General features: G+C 46.1%; 1 long non-coding RNA gene across 4 annotated transcripts; it reads right to left on the bottom strand.

Moving 5' to 3' along the window:
• Positions 1 to 12,414: 12,414 nt before the first annotated feature.
• LOC142864359 (uncharacterized) lies at positions 12,415 to 15,921 on the bottom strand. 4 transcript variants are annotated; one of them, XR_012914906.1, is made up of 4 exons: positions 15,615 to 15,921; positions 14,770 to 14,883; positions 14,372 to 14,541; positions 12,415 to 12,551 (listed from the first exon to the last, which is right to left on the bottom strand). It is a non-coding gene; the product is annotated as an uncharacterized LOC142864359 (long non-coding RNA). The 4 variants fall into 4 exon arrangements; XR_012914907.1 differs by lacking the exon at positions 15,615 to 15,921 and adding an exon at positions 15,434 to 15,512; XR_012914905.1 differs by lacking the exon at positions 15,615 to 15,921 and adding an exon at positions 15,244 to 15,375.
• Between the last annotated feature and the right edge of the window lie 5,181 nt (positions 15,922 to 21,102).

The following is a 21,102-nucleotide window of genomic DNA, read 5'->3' as shown; positions in this document are numbered from 1 at the left end:
AAATGCGGCCCCTCCCCACCCTGCCCACCTAGGCTGCCTCCCAGCATAGTCCTGCTTGCCCGCAACCATTTCAAAATATGACAAAGAAATGTGTTTTGGGTTAAAATATTTCTTATTTCCTTGGGCCCTAAAATACCCTTCCAGATATACAGCCACTCTAAAGTGAGTGCACATCAGTTATAACCTCAGGGCTGCAGCCTGAACGAATCTCACATGCTGGTTACAGCTTTGTCTCCACAGATGCAGATCAAGGAAAAGACCCGATCACCCCTCTCTCTACCCACCCCGCGGAGACTCGACACGGACTGCTTCCTCCGCTCCCTGTCCGAAGCTCGCCTTGCCCCAGTGGATGTGCTGGCCGTCAGCTGCCCCACTGTGCACCTCCTTCACCCCTCCCCTTTCCCTGGGCACCCCCTTTTCTCCTTTAAATGTGAAATCCTCAACCCCGTCTCTCAAGAGCCCGGTCCACACCAGATACTACGTGGGCTGCGCTTTTCCCGGGCGCATCTTGGAAATCTTGGCTTAATAAACCTCCACTGAGCGTGACTCTCGTCTTCAGTAGCTTAGTATCTGAGTTAACATGCTGAGCCGTTAAATCGCACACTTTAAAGACGTGGCTTGTGCGGCATGTGAATTATATCTCAATATAGCTGTCATTAAACAGATGGAATGGTGTTATAAACTTTTTACAAAACGTAAAATGACACCAATAATATAACAACTATGTAAAAAAGTCAACAAGGCATGTAAATACGGACAAAGGATAGGAAACGTGGTGAAGTCCGAACACTACGTCATTCAGGGGCAGGATGGGTGTAGCAACTTTTAAGATGTTGCAGGGGTTTGTTTTTAAATAAACGCGTATTTAAACATCGCATGATCAAGGAATGGGGGAAGAAGGTGTCAGGTTCAGCTCGCTCTATGATCTTGGTTCTCGGCGTGCCCATGGCAGAAGATGACCAGACACACCCGAGTAGGGCGGGCGGAGGTGAAATGTATCAAGGTGTCAGGTTCAGCTCGCTCTATGATCTTGGTTCTCGGCGTGCCCATGGCAGAAGATGACCAGACACACCCGAGTGGGGCGGGCGGAGGTGAAATGTATCAAGGGGGGCAAGATGGCACCACAGGGCAGGAGCAAGACACACACTCCACGGCTGGCGCCCGGCCCCCTCGCTGCAGCAGGAAAGGAGAGTTTGGGTGTGGTCTGCAGCTGGTCTCCTAGCGCCGAGCGGGGACCTCCCTGTGGCTCAGATGTCCCCCTGGAACCACTGTGATGGGACAGCTGGGCACTGCAAGCCGAGTCTCCACCACGCAGACGGCTGTCTAGGTCACTCCTGGACGCTGTGGGGCCCGCGTGCTCGGGCCCTGGGCTGGCGGGTCCTCTGCGCTCTTCCGCAGAGCGCACCAAGTGTTCCCTCCTCCCCAGGGACGGCAGGGGCTCCGGAGAGGATTAGGGCGGGGCAGGGCCAGGATGGGGCCTGGACCCACCCTTGTCCTTATTCCCAGGGGGGCAATTGCACCAAGGCGACAGCCCCCACTTCCGTCCTAGGAGACCCGGAATCCCTCGCCATCTGCCTAAAAAAAGGGCAGTATTTTCTTACTCTCTTTTTATTTCTCCTATAACAATTGGAAGAATTTGGGAGGTGGGAAGGGGCGCCGCTGTCCCACGACCCGATTTGTTCCGGGTGCCGTCGTCCACACTGGGTGTCCAGCTGTCTGATCTTGCCCAGGTGGGCTTCCTTTGCTCCTCTTCTCTTATTACTTTCCTCCCGCTGCCTTCCCTCCGCAGGCAATGCTGAGCCCCGCCCCCAGGCAGGCCCGTGCACGCCCTGGGCTCTAAAGTGCCGTGGGCACGCCCCAATCCAGCCACACAGGGCGGCGGCACACTCACATGTCCACGCTTCTGCTTCTGCCAGTGTCCTAGCACGGAGTACACTCCTCCCCTGATCAGCCTCCCTGAACAACGTCCTGCTCACCTGTCACAGTTTGGCTCAGAAACCACCTCTTCCATGAAGTCTTCCCCGATTTCCCTGATTAAAATTATTCCTTCATGCTTCTAAATTCCTTAGTAAATTTTTTGTGCCTCGGTCATAGTATTTATTTAATTCCATTTAGTATCATAATTTATGCAGGTGTCTTTGACTCTCATTAGGTAACAATTTCCTTGAAAGCAATGAGCTTATTTTATTCATTTTTGATCTCCTAGAATCTATCTAGAGCCAGGCATAGAGGAGGTGCCCCCAAAACATTTATTGAATGTTTCATAATTAATACTTTTCATATGATTATTAAATGTGCCCAGTGTCAGAATATTTATACATGAATTGTGCTCTTACTTTTGTAGGTTTTTTAAAAATTTGCTTTTATTTTTTTAATTGACATATAATTGTGCGTATATATGGGGTATGTAATAATATTTCGATACCTATGAAGTATAGTTTATCAGATCAGAGTAATCAGCATACACATCATCTCAAACATTTATCATATTTTTGTGTTGGGAACATTCAATATTCCCCTTCTAGTTATTTAAAACTGTATGAATATGGAGGAGAAAAAAATATGGCAGATGAGAAACACCGCCAGACAGAGTGTCTCTGCAGAAAAGATAGATTCTAGCAGAAATCAGAAGAAAGAAACAAGAAGACGAGCCTACATCGGACGAGGGCCGGAAGGAGGAGTACCTGAGACCACGGGAGACTCCACGGGAGGAGGTCACGGAGGAGAACAGGAAGCTGAGACCGCCGGAGCAGCCCGGAGACCAGCGGGAAGTATCGGCCGTTTCCCCTCCCCAGCATCCAGGACTGCTGGGGGGCTCCCCAGCGAGTGGAGACACCTGCGGACACCAGCCCAGCCACGGCCGCTGCCGGTGAGCGGTAAGCCAGTGGCGGAAGCGGCACCGGGCTCCCAACTCCCTCGGGCACCTCCGTGTGCACAGACGCGGGCAGACGCCATATTGCCTCCTCCTCCCCTCCGCCTACCCGCGGCTGCTGAGAGACAGCGAGACAATATAGCCACCAGCCGGAGGCACCTACAGGGAACGAGACATTCCCTTTTCGGGCCCTACAGCTGAATAAGGGGAACTCAGACTGTGAGCTCCCTACCTGCCAGCACTCCCAGGTGCTGCTGGCACGGTGATCCCAGGAGAACGGAGCAGACTCTGAGGTTGAGAGACATAGACGCAGCTTGGGCTCCCTGTGGGTGAATTGGGACTGGCACTGCTCTCCCTGGTGGGGATACAGTTTGAACTCTGGGACCCAGAGGTCAGACCTGCAGACCACATCCCGTGCACCGAGGCCTCGCATTGCCTGGGGCACAGAAGGGATATTTGTGAACAGCCTACTGGGTGTGTGTGCCTTCAGGGGCAGATCAGCATCCTAGAGGGCAACCCTCCCCCCAAAGGGAGGCCGTGCACCCAGCCCAAGTGGCGTTCCCGCGTAGGGAACCTCCCCGCAGGTAGCACAGCCAGGGGAGGAGTGGTGGCTTGTGGTCTGGCCTGCTGGCAGAGGCCCAGAAGTAGCTGCAGAGTTGGGGAGGGTGGAAAGAAGCGAGGCCCGCTCCAGACTGCGGGTCTCAGACAGCTCCACCCCCACATGCAGACTTTCTGGCTGAGCAGGGCCATTCCAGCCCCTCCCTGTCAGCTTTTCCTGGAAGCAGAGAACAGAACTTTGACCCCTGCTAACGACATTGGTGTTGCCTGAGGGCAGGCTTACCCAACCCAGCTCTGCCCAGACTCTCTCCTAGACCAGCCCTCACTGAGGGGGAGAAAAGGACACACCTGGAAGTCCCAAGTCCCCACCCACCACCTGAGGCACTAGAGTTCTCTCTACAGGAACAAGAGCTGATAACAGGGCATGAAAACAAGAGCGTAGCCTGTTCCTCCAAGTAAGTGCCACCTACTGACAGGGAGAGCATCCTGCACACCCTTATCAGGACAGGGAGTGGACGAATCTCACCCACAGACACCACCTTCCGACTCAGAAACTAAACAAGGTGTGTGAATACACAAACAAAAACCTAAAGAAAAGAAACAACAACTGATTGATATGGGAAGAAATCAGCGAAGGAACTCAGGAAATATGAAGAACCAAACAGAAAACTCTCCCCCAAAGAGAAGAACCAGCCCCCTAGAAATGGGCACCAGCCAAAATCAGGCAACCAAAATGACAGAAGAGGAATTTCATCTGTGGATCATAAGAACACTCACCGAGCTGCAACAACAACTCAATAACCAACACAAAGAAACCACAAAAAGCCTCCAGGATGTGGAAAAAGAAATGGACACAATGAAGAAAAGTTTAACCGAAATCCTGGAAATGAAGAATCAATTCAAGGAACTACAAAATACAGTGGAAAGTCTCAAGAACAGGGTAGATCAAACAGAAGAAAGAATCTCAGAGCTTGAACATAACACCCTCCAATTAAATAAATCAGTCACAGAAATAGAGCAGAGAAACAAGAGAAAAGAGCAAAGCCTACAAGAGCTGTGGGATTATGTGAAGAAACCTAATGTGAGGGTCATAGGGTTACCAGAAGGGGAAGAAGATAACACTCAAGGGTTGGACAAGCTGTTTGAAGATATAATAGAGGAAAATTTCCCAGGCCTTGCTCAAAATCTTGATATACAAGTTCAAGAAGCTCAGAGGACCCCTGGGAGATTAATGCAAACAGAAAGACGTCACTACATGCAGTCATCAGACTGACCAAAGTATCAACTAAAGAGGCCCTTCTAAGGGCTGTAAGACAAAAGAAGCAAGTAACATACAAGGGAAAGCCAATTCGAATAACACCAGACTTCTCTAATGAGACTTTACAAGCAAGGAGAGACTGGGGCCCCATTCTCACTCTTTTGAAACAAAACAATGCCCAGCCTAGAATATTATTCCCTGCAAAACTAAGCTTCATATATGAAGGAGAAATAAAGACATTCTCAGACAAGCAAAGGCTCAGAGAATTCACCAAGAAAAGACCAGCCCTACAAGAAGTACTTAAAATAGCATTACACACGGAACATCATAATAATAACACACAAATATAAAAACAACCACAACCCAAAGATATTAAAGGCCAGATATTACAATGGCTCAAGACAGAAATCATAGCAACAACATCCAACGCAACAGAATGAACAGTAATCTACCTTACCTATCAGTTCTCTCAATAAATGTGAATGGCTTAAACTCTCCACTCAAGAGACATAGGCTGGCTGAATGGATAAGAAAATACAGGCCAAGTATATGCTGTCTTCAGGAAACACATCTAACCTGCAAGGATGCATATAGACTAAAAATAAAAGGGTGGAGATCAATATTCCAAGCAAATAGAAGTCAAAAGAAGGCTGGTGTGGCAGTTCTAATTTCATACGATTTAGTTTTTAAACCAACAAAAGTAGTGAAAGACAAAGAGGGTCATTATATAATGGTGAAGGGCACACTTCAACAAGAAGAGTTAACAATTTTAAATATATATGCACCCAACTTAGGTGCACCCAGATTCATAAAGCAAACCTTACTGGAGCTAAGCAAATGGATTAATAGCAACTCCATAATCACCGGAGATTTCAACACCCCACTGACGGCACAAGACAGATCCTCCAAACAGAATATTAATAAAGAAATAATGGACTTAAACAAAACTCTAGAACAATTGTGTCTGACTGACATTTACAGAACATTCTACCCAAAATCCACTGAATATACATTCTTCTCATCAGCTCACGGGACATTCTCTAAGATTGATCATATCCTAGGACACAAAGTAAACCTCAAGAAATTTAAAAAAATAGAAATCATACCATGTATCTTCTCAGATCACAGTGGAATAAAAGTACAAATCAACCGTAACAGAAACTCACATTTCTACGCAAAAATGTGGAAATTAAACAACCTCCTACTAAATGATTACTTCATAAATGAAGAAATCAAGATGGAAATAAAAAAATTCTATGAAGAAAATGACAATGGAGAGACAAGTTATCAACTCCTCTAGGACACAGCTAACGCAGTTCTGAGAGGAAAGTTTATCTCCATAAATGCCTACAACCAAAAGTCAAAAAGATCACAAATAGACAATCCAATGAAACGACTCAAAGAGCTGGAAAAAGAAGAACAGACCAGCCCCAAACCCAGCAGAAGAAGTGAAATCAACAAAATCAAATCAGAACTAAACGAAATTGAAAACAGGGAAGCTATTCAGGAGATTAACAAAACAAAAAGTTGGTTCTTTGAAAAAATAAACAAAATTGACACACCACTGGCTAAGCTAACGAAGACCAGAAAAGAGAAATCTCTAATAAGCTCCATCAGAAACAAAAAAGGAGATATCACAACTGATCCCAAAGAGATACAAGATATAATTTATGAGTACTACAAAAATCTTTATTCACACAAATTGGAAAATGTGGATGAAATGGACAAATTTCTAGAAATACATAGCCTCCCTAGGCTCAATCAGGAAGAAATAGATTCCCTGAACAGACCAATCTCAACAGCTGAAATAGAAACAGCAATTAAAAATCTCCCTAAAAAGAAAAGTCCCAGTCCAGATGGCTTCACACCCTAATTTTACCACACTTACAAAGAAGAACTAGTACCTATCTTGCAGAAACTATTCCACAACATCGAAAAGACTGGAAACCTCCCTGACACCTTTTATGAAGCGAATATTACTCTGATACCAAAACCAGGAAAGGATGTAACAAAAAAAGAAAGCTACAGACCAATATCCCTAATGAATATAGATGCAAAAATTTTCAACAAAATCTTAGCTAACCGAATCCAGACACTTATCAAAAAAATAATCCACCACGACCAAGTGAGTTTCATCCCAGGGATGCAGGGATGGTTCAACATACGTAAATCTATAAATGCAATTCACCACATAAACAGAAGCAAAAACAAAGACCACATGATTCTTTCAATAGATGCAGAAAAAGCTTTTGACAAAATTCAACACCCTTTCATGATATGAACACTTAAGAAAATAGGCATAGAAGGGACATACCTAAAAATGATACATGCCATATATGACAGACCCATAGCCAACATTATACTGAATGGGGAAAGACTGAAAGCATTCCCACTTAGAACTGGAACCAGACAAGGCTGCCCACTATCTCCACTTCTGTTCAACATAGTGCTGGAAGTCTTGGCTACAGCAATCAGACAGGAAAATGGAATCAAAGGTATCCAAATAGGGGCAGAAGAGATCAAACTTTCACTGTTTGCTGATGATATGATATTGTATCTAGAAAACCCCAAAGATTCAACCAAGAACTCCTGGAACTGATCAATGAATTTAGTAAAGTCTCAGGATACAAAATCAATACACAGAAATCAGAGGCATTCATATACGCCAACAACAATCTAATTGAGAAGCAAATCAAAGACTCAATTCCCTTCACAATAGCAACAAAGAAATTAAAGTACCTAGGAATATATTTAACCAAAGAGGTAAAAGACCTCTACAGGGAGAACTATGAAACACTGAGGAAGGAAATAGCAGAGGATGTAAACAGATGGAAATCCATACCATGCTCATGGATCGGCAGACTCAACATCATCAAAATGTCTATACTACCCAAACTGATCTACAGATTCAATGCAATACCTATTAAAATCCCATCAGCATTCTTCACAGATATAGAAAAAATAATTTTACGCTTCCTATGGAACCAAAGAAGACCCCGAATATCAAGAGCAATTCTAGGCAACAAAAACAAAATGGGAGGCATTAATATGCTAGATATCAAACTATACTACAAAGCTGTAGTAATTAAATCAATATGGTATTGGCACAAAAATAGGAATATTGACCATTGGAACAGATGTGAGAATCCCGATATAAAACCATCCTCATATAGCCATCTAATCTTTGACAAAGCAGACAAAAACATACTCTGGGGAAAAGAATCCCTTTTCAATAAATGGTGCTGGGAAAACTGGATAGCCATTTGTAGAAGGCTAAAGCAGGATCCACACCTTTCACCTCTCACAAAAATCAACTCACGCTGGATAACAGACTTAAACCTAAGGTGAAACTATTAGAATTCTAGAGGAAAATGTTGGAAACACTCTCCTAGACATCGTCCTAGGCAAAGAGTTTATGAAGAAGTCCCCAAAGGCAATCAAAGCAGCAACAAAAATAAATAAATGGGGCATGATCAAACTACAAAGCTTCTGCACAGCCAAAGAAATAGTCGTGAAAGTAAACAGACAACCTACAGAATGGGAGAAAATTTTTGCATCCTATGCATCCGATAAGGGACTGATAACTAGAATATACTTAGAAAACACAAAAATCAGCAAGAAAAAATCAAATAACCCTATTAAAAAGTGGGCAAAGGACTTGAACAGAAACTTTTCTAAAGAAGATAGAAGAATGGCCAACAAACATATGAAAAAATGCTCATCATCTCTAATCATCAGGGAAATACAAATCAAAACCACAATGAGATATCACTTAACTCCAGTGAGAATGGCCTTTATCAAAAAGTCTCCAAATAACAAATGCTGGCATGGATGCGGAGAGAGAGGAACACTCCTACACTGCTGGTGGGACTGCAAACTAGTTCAACCTCTGTGGAAAGCAATATGGAGATACCTTAAAGCGATACAAGTGAATCTACCATTTGATCCAGCAATCCCATTGCTGGGCATCTACCCAAATGATCCAATGACACTCTACAAAAAAGACACCTGCACTCGAATGTTTATAGCAGCACAATTCATAATTGCAAGGCTGTGGGAACAGCCCAAGTGCCCATCAATCCAAGAATGGATTAATAAAATGTGGTATATGTATACCATGGAGTACTATTCAGCTCTAAGAAACAATGGTGATATAGCACTTCTTATATTTTCCTGGTTAGAGCTGGAACCCATACTACTAAGTGAAGTATCCCAAGAATGGAAAAACAAGCACCAGATATACTCACCAGCAAACTGGTATTAACTGAGCAGCCCCTAAGTGGACACATAGGTACTACAGTAATAGGGTATTGGGCAGGTGGAAGGGGGAAAGGGGCGGGTATATACATACATAAGGAATGAGATGTGCACTATCTGGGGGATGGTCATGCTGGAAACTCAGACTTGTGGGGGGGGAGGGCATTTATTGAAACCTTAAAATCTGTTCCCCCATAATATGCTGAAATAAAAAAAAAACTGTATGAATATTATTGTTAACTATAGTCATTCTACCATGCTATACAACACTAGAACTCAGGCATACGATAATTAAAATTCCAAAACGAAATTCCAATTTTCAAAACTGGTACATAAGAAAAGGATTATTTCCGTTAGCTCAGTAAACAGTTGACATAGAGGGGTTTGGGGAATTTGGGGTGGGGATTATTCAAACAATTGGGAAGAAGAAACCCACCCAAATAAACGCAAACACCTCCCAAGGATCTCTTACAGGAACTGTGATGCGTTCTTCACCAGGCATCATATTCTATGTGTAAACACTTTTACCAATTTGCTCTGACTCGAGTGAAAAGCAAATAAATAAAAGACGTTTTCCACCTGGCCCTTGGACAAGGTTGACAGGGAGGCGTCTCCCTGGCAGTGCTGCCCTGTGGGCGCCTAGCTCCCCTACGCCTGGCCACACTGCCACCTCCTGGGAGGAAGGGGAAATGCAGATGCTCTGGCCCTGCGCCTGGTCTCGTGGAGGGCCCCCAGAGCCCGGGAGGGCTGGCTGAGGTCATGCGTCTCCACGGACACAGGCAGCCAACAGCAGAGTGCACCCAGGCAGCCGGGAGGGGTCGGAATAACCGACCTCGCCACGCGCGCGGGCACCGCTCTGGACAGAGACTGCAGTGAACAAACAGGTCAAAGTCCTGCCCCCGGTGATTCAGTTCTAACCGGGAGACTGGAGGACAAAATGCACATGCACATGTGTGTATGGGACAAGGTGATGCCACGGAGCAAACAAAACCAGGTATGTGGAGGCAGGTGTGCCCAGCAGAGGGGCAGAGAGGGAACGGCCTGTGGGGTGAGGGACCCAGAAGGCTCCCGAAAGATTGACTCACAATAAGGCACGTTGACAAGAGAAAGAGCTTTATTTACCAGGCTCACGAGGAGAGTCACAGAGATTATCTAATATCCCAGTTGGGTCCAGATATTCACACGTCTTCATTTTAGAGGGGAGAGGAGATGAGGAATACAGGTTAACTGTGTAGGGGCAACAGGTGATTGCTAGGGAGGATGGATAGACACTTGGGAGAATGAATGGGGGAAACAGATTGACTTGCAAATCATTCTCTTTGCAAATTAAAAAAGCCTGAGAGACAGGTATGATATCTAAAATGATCTGGGCAGGTCCGATTGCTCTTTTTCATGGATCTGGTTTTTTAACACGGAAAGAGGGAAAGCCCCTTCCAAGGCCTGTTGATTCAAAACACTTTAATTCAAAATGCTTTTTATACCAAGGATTCCTATTTGGGGGTGAAATCTCCTGAGCTGCTTCACCCTATCGCCAGCAAGGAGGCCTGGGCAATGAAGATTAGGGAAGACAGGATCGAGAAGTAACAGGGTCACAGAGGCTTTGAGAGTTTGCTCTGAGCGAGATGCATGCGGGTTTAGGCGGGGGTGGGGGAGGCGTGATCGGGCTTGCACTCCGAAAGGCTCACTCTTCCCACCGAGTTGGAAACAAACTCTGGAGAGGATGCAGAAGCAGTGTGGGTGGGAAGGGGGACCTGTCAGGAGGCTACTGCCGGAGCAAGGGTGAGAAGTGACCTGGCGGCTTGGGCCAGGGTGCAGCAGCTGGTTGAAGGGGAAGCTCCCCAGGTGTGGAAGCTGGTCCTCCTACTGGGGTGGGGACGCTGCAGCCTCAAGGCCCTGTGTGGCCTTCTATTAATAAGTCCTCAAACGAGGCATTTTGACTGAATCCAAATTTTACAGAATAAGTTCTTTTATTAAAAGGGGTGCAGCAGAGAAAGATGAAGCTTTCCTTGCTTCCTTTGGTGCTTATAAAAGAACAATCTTGAAATCAAAGGGCCACAGTTCCAGATGTTCTGTGGAGCTAGCAGGGCTTGGGTGTCCCAGAGAGCCCGCCATAGGGTGTCAGCAGGGAACAGTGGCACCCACCACCGTGGCCTAGAAGTCTCCGGAGTAGGATGTGAGGCCCAGCTCAAGCTCTGCCTAGCGTGTGATCCAGACAAGTCACACAGCTCTCTAAGCCTCACTGTCTATAAAAAGGTCTCAGGGTTCATATGATCACCGTGTTTCTGAGATAAATGCACATGAGGTAAATGCACACTGTCCATGCTCAGTAATTATCTCTATGTTCATTCATGTTTTAGATTTATGATAATAAAGGTTTTATAACAAATAGTATGAAAAATAATGTTTGACTTGAACTTTATCTTTAAAAATCAAACTAATAATTATAAAAACAAGTTTACCTGGCATTTAACACAATGTAGGTTAAATTTGTATCCACCCAGTCATTCTTAGAATGAACAAAATAAATCCTGAGTAGATCTATAACATCCTTCACTGCACTGTTGAACTTTCACCATGAATCCACACAGTGGGCCATATTCTGCTCAACTAGACAGCTTCACCCATTACCCCATGGGCCTGCCATAATCCTTTTGTTGCGGCAAGTGACCAGTGATTGACCAGGGCAAGAACCAAGCGGCAGGCACACAGAGGGTCAGAGAATCAGCTTTTATTTCGCCGGCGGGCTCAGAGGGGCATGCCACCAAATTCTGAGCATCGCTTCCTTGTTTTTCCCCAGTCTTATACATTTACACAACCAATCAACTGTTATCTAATTAGTAGGCTCAGCCGTAAACTCTCACATGTAGTGGGTTTTGCCTCAGGGTCCTCAGTTAGGGGCTTTTCCCTCTCCTCAGTAGGATCAGCTGTAAGCTTCACAGGAATCCTATCAGCAGGGCCCTTCCCTACCATTAGTAGGATAAGCTTCACATGCATCCAATCAGCAGGGCCCTTCCCTACCATTAGTAGGATAAGCTTCACATGCATCCAATCAGCAGGGCCCTTCCCTACCATTAGTAGGATAAGCTTCACAGACATCCAATCAGCAGGGTCCTTCCCTACCATTAGTAGGATAAGCTTCACAGACATCCAATCAGCAGGGCCCTTCTCTACCATTAGTAGGATAAGCTTCACATGCATCCAATCAGCAGGGCCCTTCCCTACCATTAGTAGGATAAGCTTCACATGTATCCAATCAGCAGGGCCCTTCCCTACCATTAGTAGGATAAGCTTCACATGCATCCAATCAGCAGCGAGTTCAGCCATGGGGCAGGGGTGGGGGGTTTCCCTAACACTTTCATACCTATGTTAAATCACACTCTTTGAAACGGCGTATGACATCATCTCTGCTGAGTTTTCTCTCCTTTTATTGTTGACTTGGACTAACGCGGCCAGATCCTCATTTGGCGATGACGCTGCAGATTCTTGGAACAGTTCTCCGAGATCACTTTCAACACTTCCATGAAATGTCTCTTCTTTTGCAAGCCTTGAAATTCACGTTGTAGCAACATGCGCTCCGTCTGGGCTACGCCTGCCATGCTTGCAGGACTGGACAACAGGGAAAGGGTGACCAACAGCACGGTGGGTGGGGACCAAGGCTGCTGCTTCATTTTTAGATAAAGAGAAAACGCCTACACGAAACAATATAAAATATGCTTTTGGCATAAAAAGTGGGGAGATGATTCAGTGCTGACAATTTTATGTGTGGCCAGTGCGCTAGTGAGTATTTTCTCACTGGTTAGCTTGGGCTTCCCTCAGCACGGTGCCAGCTGCAGGGACTCAGATGATAAATATTAACACTCAGCCAACAAGGACTCCTGTGTCTACAGGAAAAGGATCTACTCACTCAAAATCATGAGCAAATGACAAGTAACTTGCTGAAGCTTTCGGAAGGCTCTGAGGGTGCGGGAACATCATACACTCTCCCTAAGCAAGTTAAGGCGTCCTTCCCCGGTTCCACAGTGACAAGAGTTTTTCTTCTCACCCTTATGTTGTACCGTGTCTCTCTCTCTTTTTTTTTTAATTTTTTTCTTTCTTTTTTTTTTTCTTCCAAATCTGAACAGGAGCATGTACCGTGTCTCTTAACCCTCCTTTTAGCTCCACATCTGGGCCTCCCCAAAATGGACCCCAAATCCTCACCCCTCTGTTCTGTATAGAGAGATTCAGCTTGGCCCCAGCTCCGGCCCCAAATCACACACCATTAAAACACTCCTCACGACTCAGCACATAAAGACCCCGCCAGCCACGAGAGCCACCTCGGCTTAGAAGGGAGCTCACAGACTAGATGTTTCTATCTGAGTCCGTCCTCTGAGAGACCAGCACGTTCTCCCAGAACGGACGCCGCACTCCCCACAAGAAACCCTGCAAACTGCCCTCTTTGCTCTCTACATACCCATCTAAGGAAAGAGAACTGAAAAGCTATTTTATTTTTTTCATGAAAAGAATACTTATTTATTTAATCATTCATTCACTGATTTTTCCATATTGATTGAATCCATTTTCTTCTGGCCTAACTTAGAACTACCTTTCTGAATGGATTTAGGTTTTTTTTTTTTTAATTTCAGAATATTATGGAGTATGAACATTTTGGTTACATGAAGTACTTTTGTACAGTTTGAGTCAAGCTTATAAGAGTGTCCCTCACCCAGATAGTATGCATTGTGAAAAGCTATTTTAATACGGGCTATCCCAGAGTGGTGAAATCATGAGAGCTTAGTATTTTCTTCTTGGTGTTTACCTGAATTGTCTAAATGTTCTATAATATGACATCTATTTCATACATTTTACCTTTCTTAAAAGACTGCATGAAGCTGGGCGAGGTGGTTCATGACTATAATCCTAGCACTCTGGGAGGCCGAGGTGGGAGGATCACTCAAGGTCAAGAGTTCGAAACCACCCTGAGCAAGAGTGAGACCCATCTCTACAAAAAAAAAAAAAAAAATAGAAAGAAATTAATTGGCCAACTAAAAATATATAGAAAAAATTAGCCGGGCATGGTGGCACATGCCTATAGTCCCAGCTACTCGGGAGGCTGAGGCAGGAGGATTGCTTGAGCCCAGGAGTTTGAGGTTGCTGTGAGCTAGGCTGATGCCACGGCACTCTAGCCTGGGCAACAGAGTGAGACTCTGTCTCAAAAAAAAAAAAAAAAAAGACTCCATGGACTACGAAAACTAAGCATGTATAACAAAGCCAATGAAGCACATTTCTTTCTTAAAAATTATATTTTATAGAGAAAATGTACACTTTTTACCTAAAAGTGAAAAAGTGTGAAAGGTTTTATATTCATTTTGTTTTTCTCTTTCTGCTAACTACGTGTATGCCCTGTTGTTTTATTCTCTGCCATCATTTTTTGGAAAAATGTTATTTACCGTGGGGCGGGCGTGGCAGAGTTGGCCGGGGGCGGTTCACAGTCAGCACGCGGCTAGCATCCTCAGCAGGGCTCTACCCATTCGGGAAGGAACTTCGGCCTTTTATTTAATTGAAGCAGCTTGTCTTGAAAAAACCAAAAACGAAAGCCTCTTTCCTGACACGAAGCAACCTGTGGAGAGAAATCTGTAAGCCCACTAACACACTCCACGAGCAGAGGGCCCTGGGAAGGCAGAGTGGGATCCAGCCTCCCAGGCAGGGACACGCCCCAGGTCCCCTGCGGATCAGGGAGGGAGACCCGGCCCCTCCCGACAGGGGCCAGCGCGCTACACGAGGCGTTGCCCACCGCCTGCGCTGAACCAACAAACCGGCAAGCGACTGCATCACGGTTCAGCTGTACCTGACAGGCTCATCCTCTTCCTCATCCTCCAGCCAGAAAAGCCTTGCGGGGCGCAGGGGTTAAGGGGACAGGACAAGGAAGACAGATCCAGGTAGAGGGAGTGACCGATCATCTCTGCAACAAAGGGACCAATGACTGCATTGGTTACACCACAGAGCTGAGAGGGTTATGCAGGGTTAGTAACGGTCTCCTCCTTTGTTGACAGGTACCTGCTCCTTTTTATATGCCCGTGTCTCAGGGCGCTGCCAGCCACTTCCCCACCAAGCTAGATCCCTGGAGGTCACTCTTAACTCGTTCTCCCTTACTCCCCACACCAGTTACTTGTAAGTCTCCCAGCTCGGCCTCCTGAGCACCTCCTGGCTTACCTCCTTCCCTAAGCTGCCCTAAGTCAGCTCCTTACAGAGCAGCGGCCTCCCGGTTGCTCTCTTTGCTCCTAGAAATCCTCCATCACACCCCACAGTGCTGCTGCCTTACTTGAAGCCCCCGTGGCTCCCTGCACACTGCGAGACGCGATGTCGCTCCTCGCATGGCGCAAAGGCGTCTCGGGCCGCTGGCCAGGCCGCTCAGCCCACCCTGTCCCCACCATGCCTGCCTCGCCTGTGTGCTTCCTGCACACACCTGCTCCCAGTCGCCGAGCCCTGCCCCCAGCTCCCTGCTCACGTACCACGTGTGCCTTGTGGCCAGACCTGCTTGGAATTGACCGCGGAACTCGGGCACCCTCTTCCTCAGGAAGCGCCGCTGGCTCGTGTGAGCCCCAACACATCCGCCGCCCTCTGCCTCCCACCATGCCTGTGCACGTTTATAGTGATACTTTGCGTGCTGGATTACGGTTATTTTGCTATTACCGTGTCTCTTGGAGGCAGAATCTGTTGCACCCTCATGCCCCAGCGCAGAGCCAGGTACTCGGAAACCCCTCAGTGAGTGCTCAGTGACTGTGGGCAGGATGTCGCAGAGCCACACGATGTCAAAGTTTGTCTGAAAGACATAATATTTTTCAGATGGAAAAGGGAATCTTAAATGAGGAATGCATTTTAGTGATGCAATGGAAAGAAGAGTTGGTTAGCAAGTGGTTTATAGTTAACAATTTCTCTCTATCAAGTGATTCTGATTTTTTTCACATGGTCAATCCCTGTCATACTGCAGACAGCTCAATACAGAGATTCACTTGAATGATACCTCTAATTTCAAACAACTACTGCAATGTAAAGATTACATTATACATATAACTCGGGAGAAAATCAAGGAAAATATTAAGAAATCTAAAGAAAGTTCTTTCCTAATTGAGGGATATCTTTAAGAAATAGAAAAGAGGAAATCTTAGAGCTGCATGTGGAAGAACTACAAGATTGTCCACAGGCAAAGGAAATTTCAACATTCTGGTATTACCCTAAGTAGAAAGGAATTTGTGCAGAGTTAATTCATCTAAAAGTAGAAGCTGCTGCAAGAGAAACTAAAAAGAAGAGAATGAACAAAGTAGAATGAGAAGAAATACCAGAAATGAAACTGGACTAACGGAATGACTTTCACGCAGTTGTGAGTAAACTAAGTCCTTGGTCTGTCAGAGCAGGACACCAACGCCTCTCTGGAGTCTCTAGGAATTCCAAGTGACGGGACTGTGTTCTGGCTCTTTTGCTCATTTATTCCACACTGGCATGATCTAGGAGTGAGCTGCCCCATTAGCTGTATCAGTTATCTGTTGCTGTGTCAACCCCACAGCTTAGTGGGGTGCTGTTCATGATTCTGTGAGTGGGCAGCTTGGGCTGGGCTCAGCAAAGCGGGTCTTCTGCTGGTCTCACTGGGGTCGCTCATGAGGTCACCATCACCTGATGGATTGCCTGGGATGATAGACCCAGAATGGCCTCCTATGCCTGCCAGGTGTCAGTGGCTCCCTCTCCACACGGTCCTTCATTCTTAAGGAAGCCAGGGCAGATTTCTTCACATGGAAGACTCAGGCCACAAGTGAGGCCAAACTCCGACACATAGGGGCTTTTGGGCCTTTACTTTTGTGCTGTTTGCTAATGTCCCATCGACCAAAGGAAGTTATATGGTTACCCTCCCTCTCTCGAAAGAAGGAGCAGAAAAGTCGCTTTGTACAGGGGCATACATGGAGGAAGAGAAGGAATTTTTGGCCATTAAACAATATCCCTCAAATAACTTCCAGTTTATTTCTGAGGGTTCTGCAAATGCTCTAGATGCCAGTAGAACTCACATCTGGCACTCGCAGAAGCTGGTGCAATCCACTGGAAGATGACAGAGGAGATCCTGATGAGCAAAGACCTTGGACACCAAGATGCTGTCCGAGAATTGGATGGGTGCCAGGAATTTGCAACTCTCCCAACAAATTGGGTCCCAGGCAGGAATGTTGCAAGAGATTGGAAATAAAGGAGACAGAGACAAAGTATAGATTAAAGTGATAGGGAAATCAGGGGTCCTCCAGCATTCCCATGAGCCAGCAGGCCACAAGTGGAGTCCCACGTCAATATTTATTCTTTCAGCAAACAATTATTATCAGTGACCAATTTACATGTACATATCATGAGTTTAAGTTTCAAGATCTCCCAAAGTAACAATGAACTAGCTAAGTATACACAAGTTAAAGATAAAATTACGGGCTGGGCATGGTGGCCTGTAATCCTAGCACTCTGGGAGGCCGAGGCAGGAGTATCGATCAAGGTCAGGAATTCGAAACCAGCCTGAGCAAGAGTGAGACCCCATCTCTACTAAAAATATAAGGAAATTAATTGGCCAACTAAAAATATATAGAAAAAATTAGCCAGGCATGGTGGCACATGCCTGTAGTCCCAGCCACAAAGGAGGCTGAGGCAGAAGGATTGCTTGAGCCCAGATGTTTGAAGCTGCTGTGAGCTAGGCTGATGCCATGGCACTCTAGCCTGGGCAACAGAGTGAGACTCTGTCAAAAAAAAAAGATAAAATTGTGAGTCAGCAGTAAAGCGTATAATCTAAATAGGGACAAAGAGACCACATACTTCTCTCTACTTTATTTAGTTCCTCATTTACTGAGACATGAACTCAGGAGAGAGATAAGAGCATTGTGATGGGCTTAGAACAGCAGACTGCTGTCATCTGCTGGGCTGACATCCTGTGATCGTTCTCTCCTCCTTCGGATTACAAGTCATTTCCAGACATCCAGGCTGTGGCCTCAGGCTTCAAGGTGGCTCAGTTTGCAGACATCCCTGATCGGTGGAATGTCCCCCTCAGGGTCAAGCAGCTTTCGCTCAGTGAACTGACATGTCCAGAGGTTGCTCTTTGGCAAAGTCCTGTCCCACTCCTGGGGTTCTCACGTCTCGACCCTAACCCCAACAGATGGTGTCTCCCATTCATTCCCCACCTGTACCCGTCCCGTCACTGCTGTGATTAAAAACACCTCATGGACGCCCACTGTCAGAAGTAGGAAGTCCAAACTCCTCCTTCTCTACCTCCCTGTGGTTTATTAGTTACCATAAGTTAGCTGGTTAGTATTTAGTCAATACACAGTAAGCTGGTATATTTGGTATATGATGAGTCAAAGACAGCTCACTTGCTGGGGTGACATCTTGGTGGGAGAGCCCTCCTTCACAAAATCATCAGGTTTGCAGGGTCATGGAGGCCCTGCCAACGTCATGAATGCCTCCCATAATCCCCCTGCAGATGTCCCCGCACCAAACGTCTGGAACGGGAAGAGAGTAGAGAACGCGCGTGCAAGGTGTCAATGGGCCAGCCTGGGAAGCGGCACCGTCAATGCTGCTCGGCTCTGCTGGTTAGAACCCAGTCACGTGGCGAGAGAGTAAACTCTGTTCCCCCATTCCAATTGCCCACCTCTTCCCCGCATCTCAGAGTCAAACGCTCTTCTCTTTTTCCTCCAACCCATGCACTCATACTTACTATTTGAGACCCAGCTCTAATATCACTTTCCCTGAGAAACCATCCCATCTCCAGGAAGTTACCCGCTCTCTGCACCGACCTCCGCTAACGCACAGACAGCAGTGACTTCTCATGTATCTGCCGCTCCGACGTGACCACGAGGTCCTCCGGGGGGAAGACGCAATATTTGCCTTGGGATGGGGCGTGCATAGCTTGTGTCCAGCCACAGTATGGAGTTGCTGAGGGAACGAATGCAGCTGTGGTTTCCAACTCAGGTCATTGGGCAAAGCCATAAAAGTCACTTCTTTGGCAGCATTCCCAGCTGGTGGTGTCTGAGACTATCCACATTACACCGTAGAGAGCATAGTCACAAAACAGCTGAAAGTACAATTTATTTTATTTTATTTTTGAGACAGGGTCTTACTCTGTCCCTCAGGCTAGAGTGCAGTGGCATGACCATAGCTCACCGCAACCTCAAACTCCTGGGCTCAAGTCATCCTCCTGCCTCAGCTTCCCTAGTAGCTGGGACCACAGGTACACCCTACCATATCTGGCTGATTATTCTATTTCTTGTAGAGATGAGGTCTCGTTCTTACCTAGGCTGCTCTTGAACTCCTGACCTCAAGTCATCCTCCCACCTCAGCCTCCCAGATTGCTGGGACTACAGGTGTGAGCCACCGTGCTCAGCCTGAAGCTACCATTTCTGAGCAGCATGGCAAAACAATACCTATTTATACCCCTCCATGCTCCCACATACTTTTTCCTCATGTTCTTCCATGTCTGGGAAACCCTACATTTCCAGCAGACAAGAAGAAACTCGGCAATAACCACAGACCAATAGTGAGACAGAGGCTAGAGCACCCCTTCAATGGCATCGCTTTCCCCGTAGAAAAACAACAAAAATGTGCACTCCCCACTGGTGACTAAACACAAATTAAAATATCAACACTTGTTTTTCTTTTATCTTTTATCAAATATTTTAAAATTGTATACTACTCAATGCTGGCAAGGGTGAGACATTTTTTTCTTCTCAAATTAACAAAGCTTTAAGCAAATTTGTATGTATAACACCTGCAAAGATACGTTGAGACAAGTGCTGTCATAGCGTTCAGCTAGAATAAAAGCTGAGTGATACACCCAGAAAACAACTTTGCAGTCCACATCGAAAACACATTGCCATGTTCATTTCTCTACTTCAAGATTCTATTTCTAGAAATATATGCCAAATAAATACTCAAAGATATAAGCAAAAACTTAATCATTTTCGTTCTAATGCGACAAAAAGGAAATGATCCAAATGTATAGTTTTTAAAACACAGACTTTTAAAAGGTTAAGAAATACCAAGAGTGTATAAAATAAACTGAGTCCATGCTGATGCTGAGATAAACGGATGACGGAATAAATAAGCAGAGGGAGAGAAGCCTGATCGCGCGAGCACAAGCTTTCCGGACAGCGTGCGCAGGCGCAGTGCTCCCTCCTCACGAGGTGGGGTGACCCTGGCTCCCGCAGCGCGGAGACACAGCGGCTTCCCTCCCGCTGCAGGGCATGGAAAGGGGGAGGGAGAAAGTAACCCTCCGATAGAGAAACCCGACAAAGGCCCCTTCGGCTGGGTGGTCAGGGTCGGCGCCAACAGGGATAAACCAGCTGGCAATGCGCTGTGATCAGAACGGGCCTCCATTCTTTCTCTTCAAAACCCATAACTCTGGTCTAAAAGCATCTGATAAAACATCCAGAAAACAGCATTGGATAAATCTCAGTAGAGGCCGGGCGTGGTGGCTCACACCTATAATCTTAGCACTCTGGGAGGCTGAGGCGGGAGCATCACTTGAACCAAGAGTTCAAGACCAGCCTGAGCAAGAGCGAGAGTCTGTCTCTACTAAAACCAGAAAAATTAGCCGAGCATGGTGGCATTTGCCAATAGCCCCAGCTCCTGGGAAGGCTGAGCCAGGAGGATCACTTGAGCCCAAGAGTGTGAGGTTGCTGTGAGCGAGGCTGACGCCACGACACTCTAGCCCGGGCAACAAAGTGAGACTCTGTGTCAAAAAACAAAGCAAAAAATTCCAATAAAGGGACATTCTACAAAATACCTGACTCAATACTCCTGAAAATTGTTAAGGTCATCAAAAACAAGGAAAGTCTGAGACTGTCACAGCCATGAGGAACCTAAAGAGACAACAAACAAATGTGATGCGGGACCCCAGAACAGAAACAGGATCAGGAAAAAACTAAGGAAGCCTGAGTAAAGTCCGGACTTCAGTTAGCAGCAATGTGCCAGCATTGGTTCACAGGCTGTAGCAAGTGTCCTGACACCACACTAGCGCTCGGTGCTCACGGCCTTGCCACGTCTATCCCCTTACGTGATAACGAGGTGCGGGTACGTGGGAACTCTCTGTGCCACCTTCTTGATTTCTCTATCAATCTAAGATTATTCTCAAAAACAAAGTCTATCTTTAAAAAAGTAAAAAAAAAAA

This window comes from Microcebus murinus, chromosome 25 (assembly GCF_040939455.1).
Source record: "Microcebus murinus isolate Inina chromosome 25, M.murinus_Inina_mat1.0, whole genome shotgun sequence".
Taxonomy (NCBI): domain Eukaryota; kingdom Metazoa; phylum Chordata; class Mammalia; order Primates; family Cheirogaleidae; genus Microcebus; species Microcebus murinus.
This window is presented reverse-complemented; position numbering and strand designations above follow the sequence as displayed.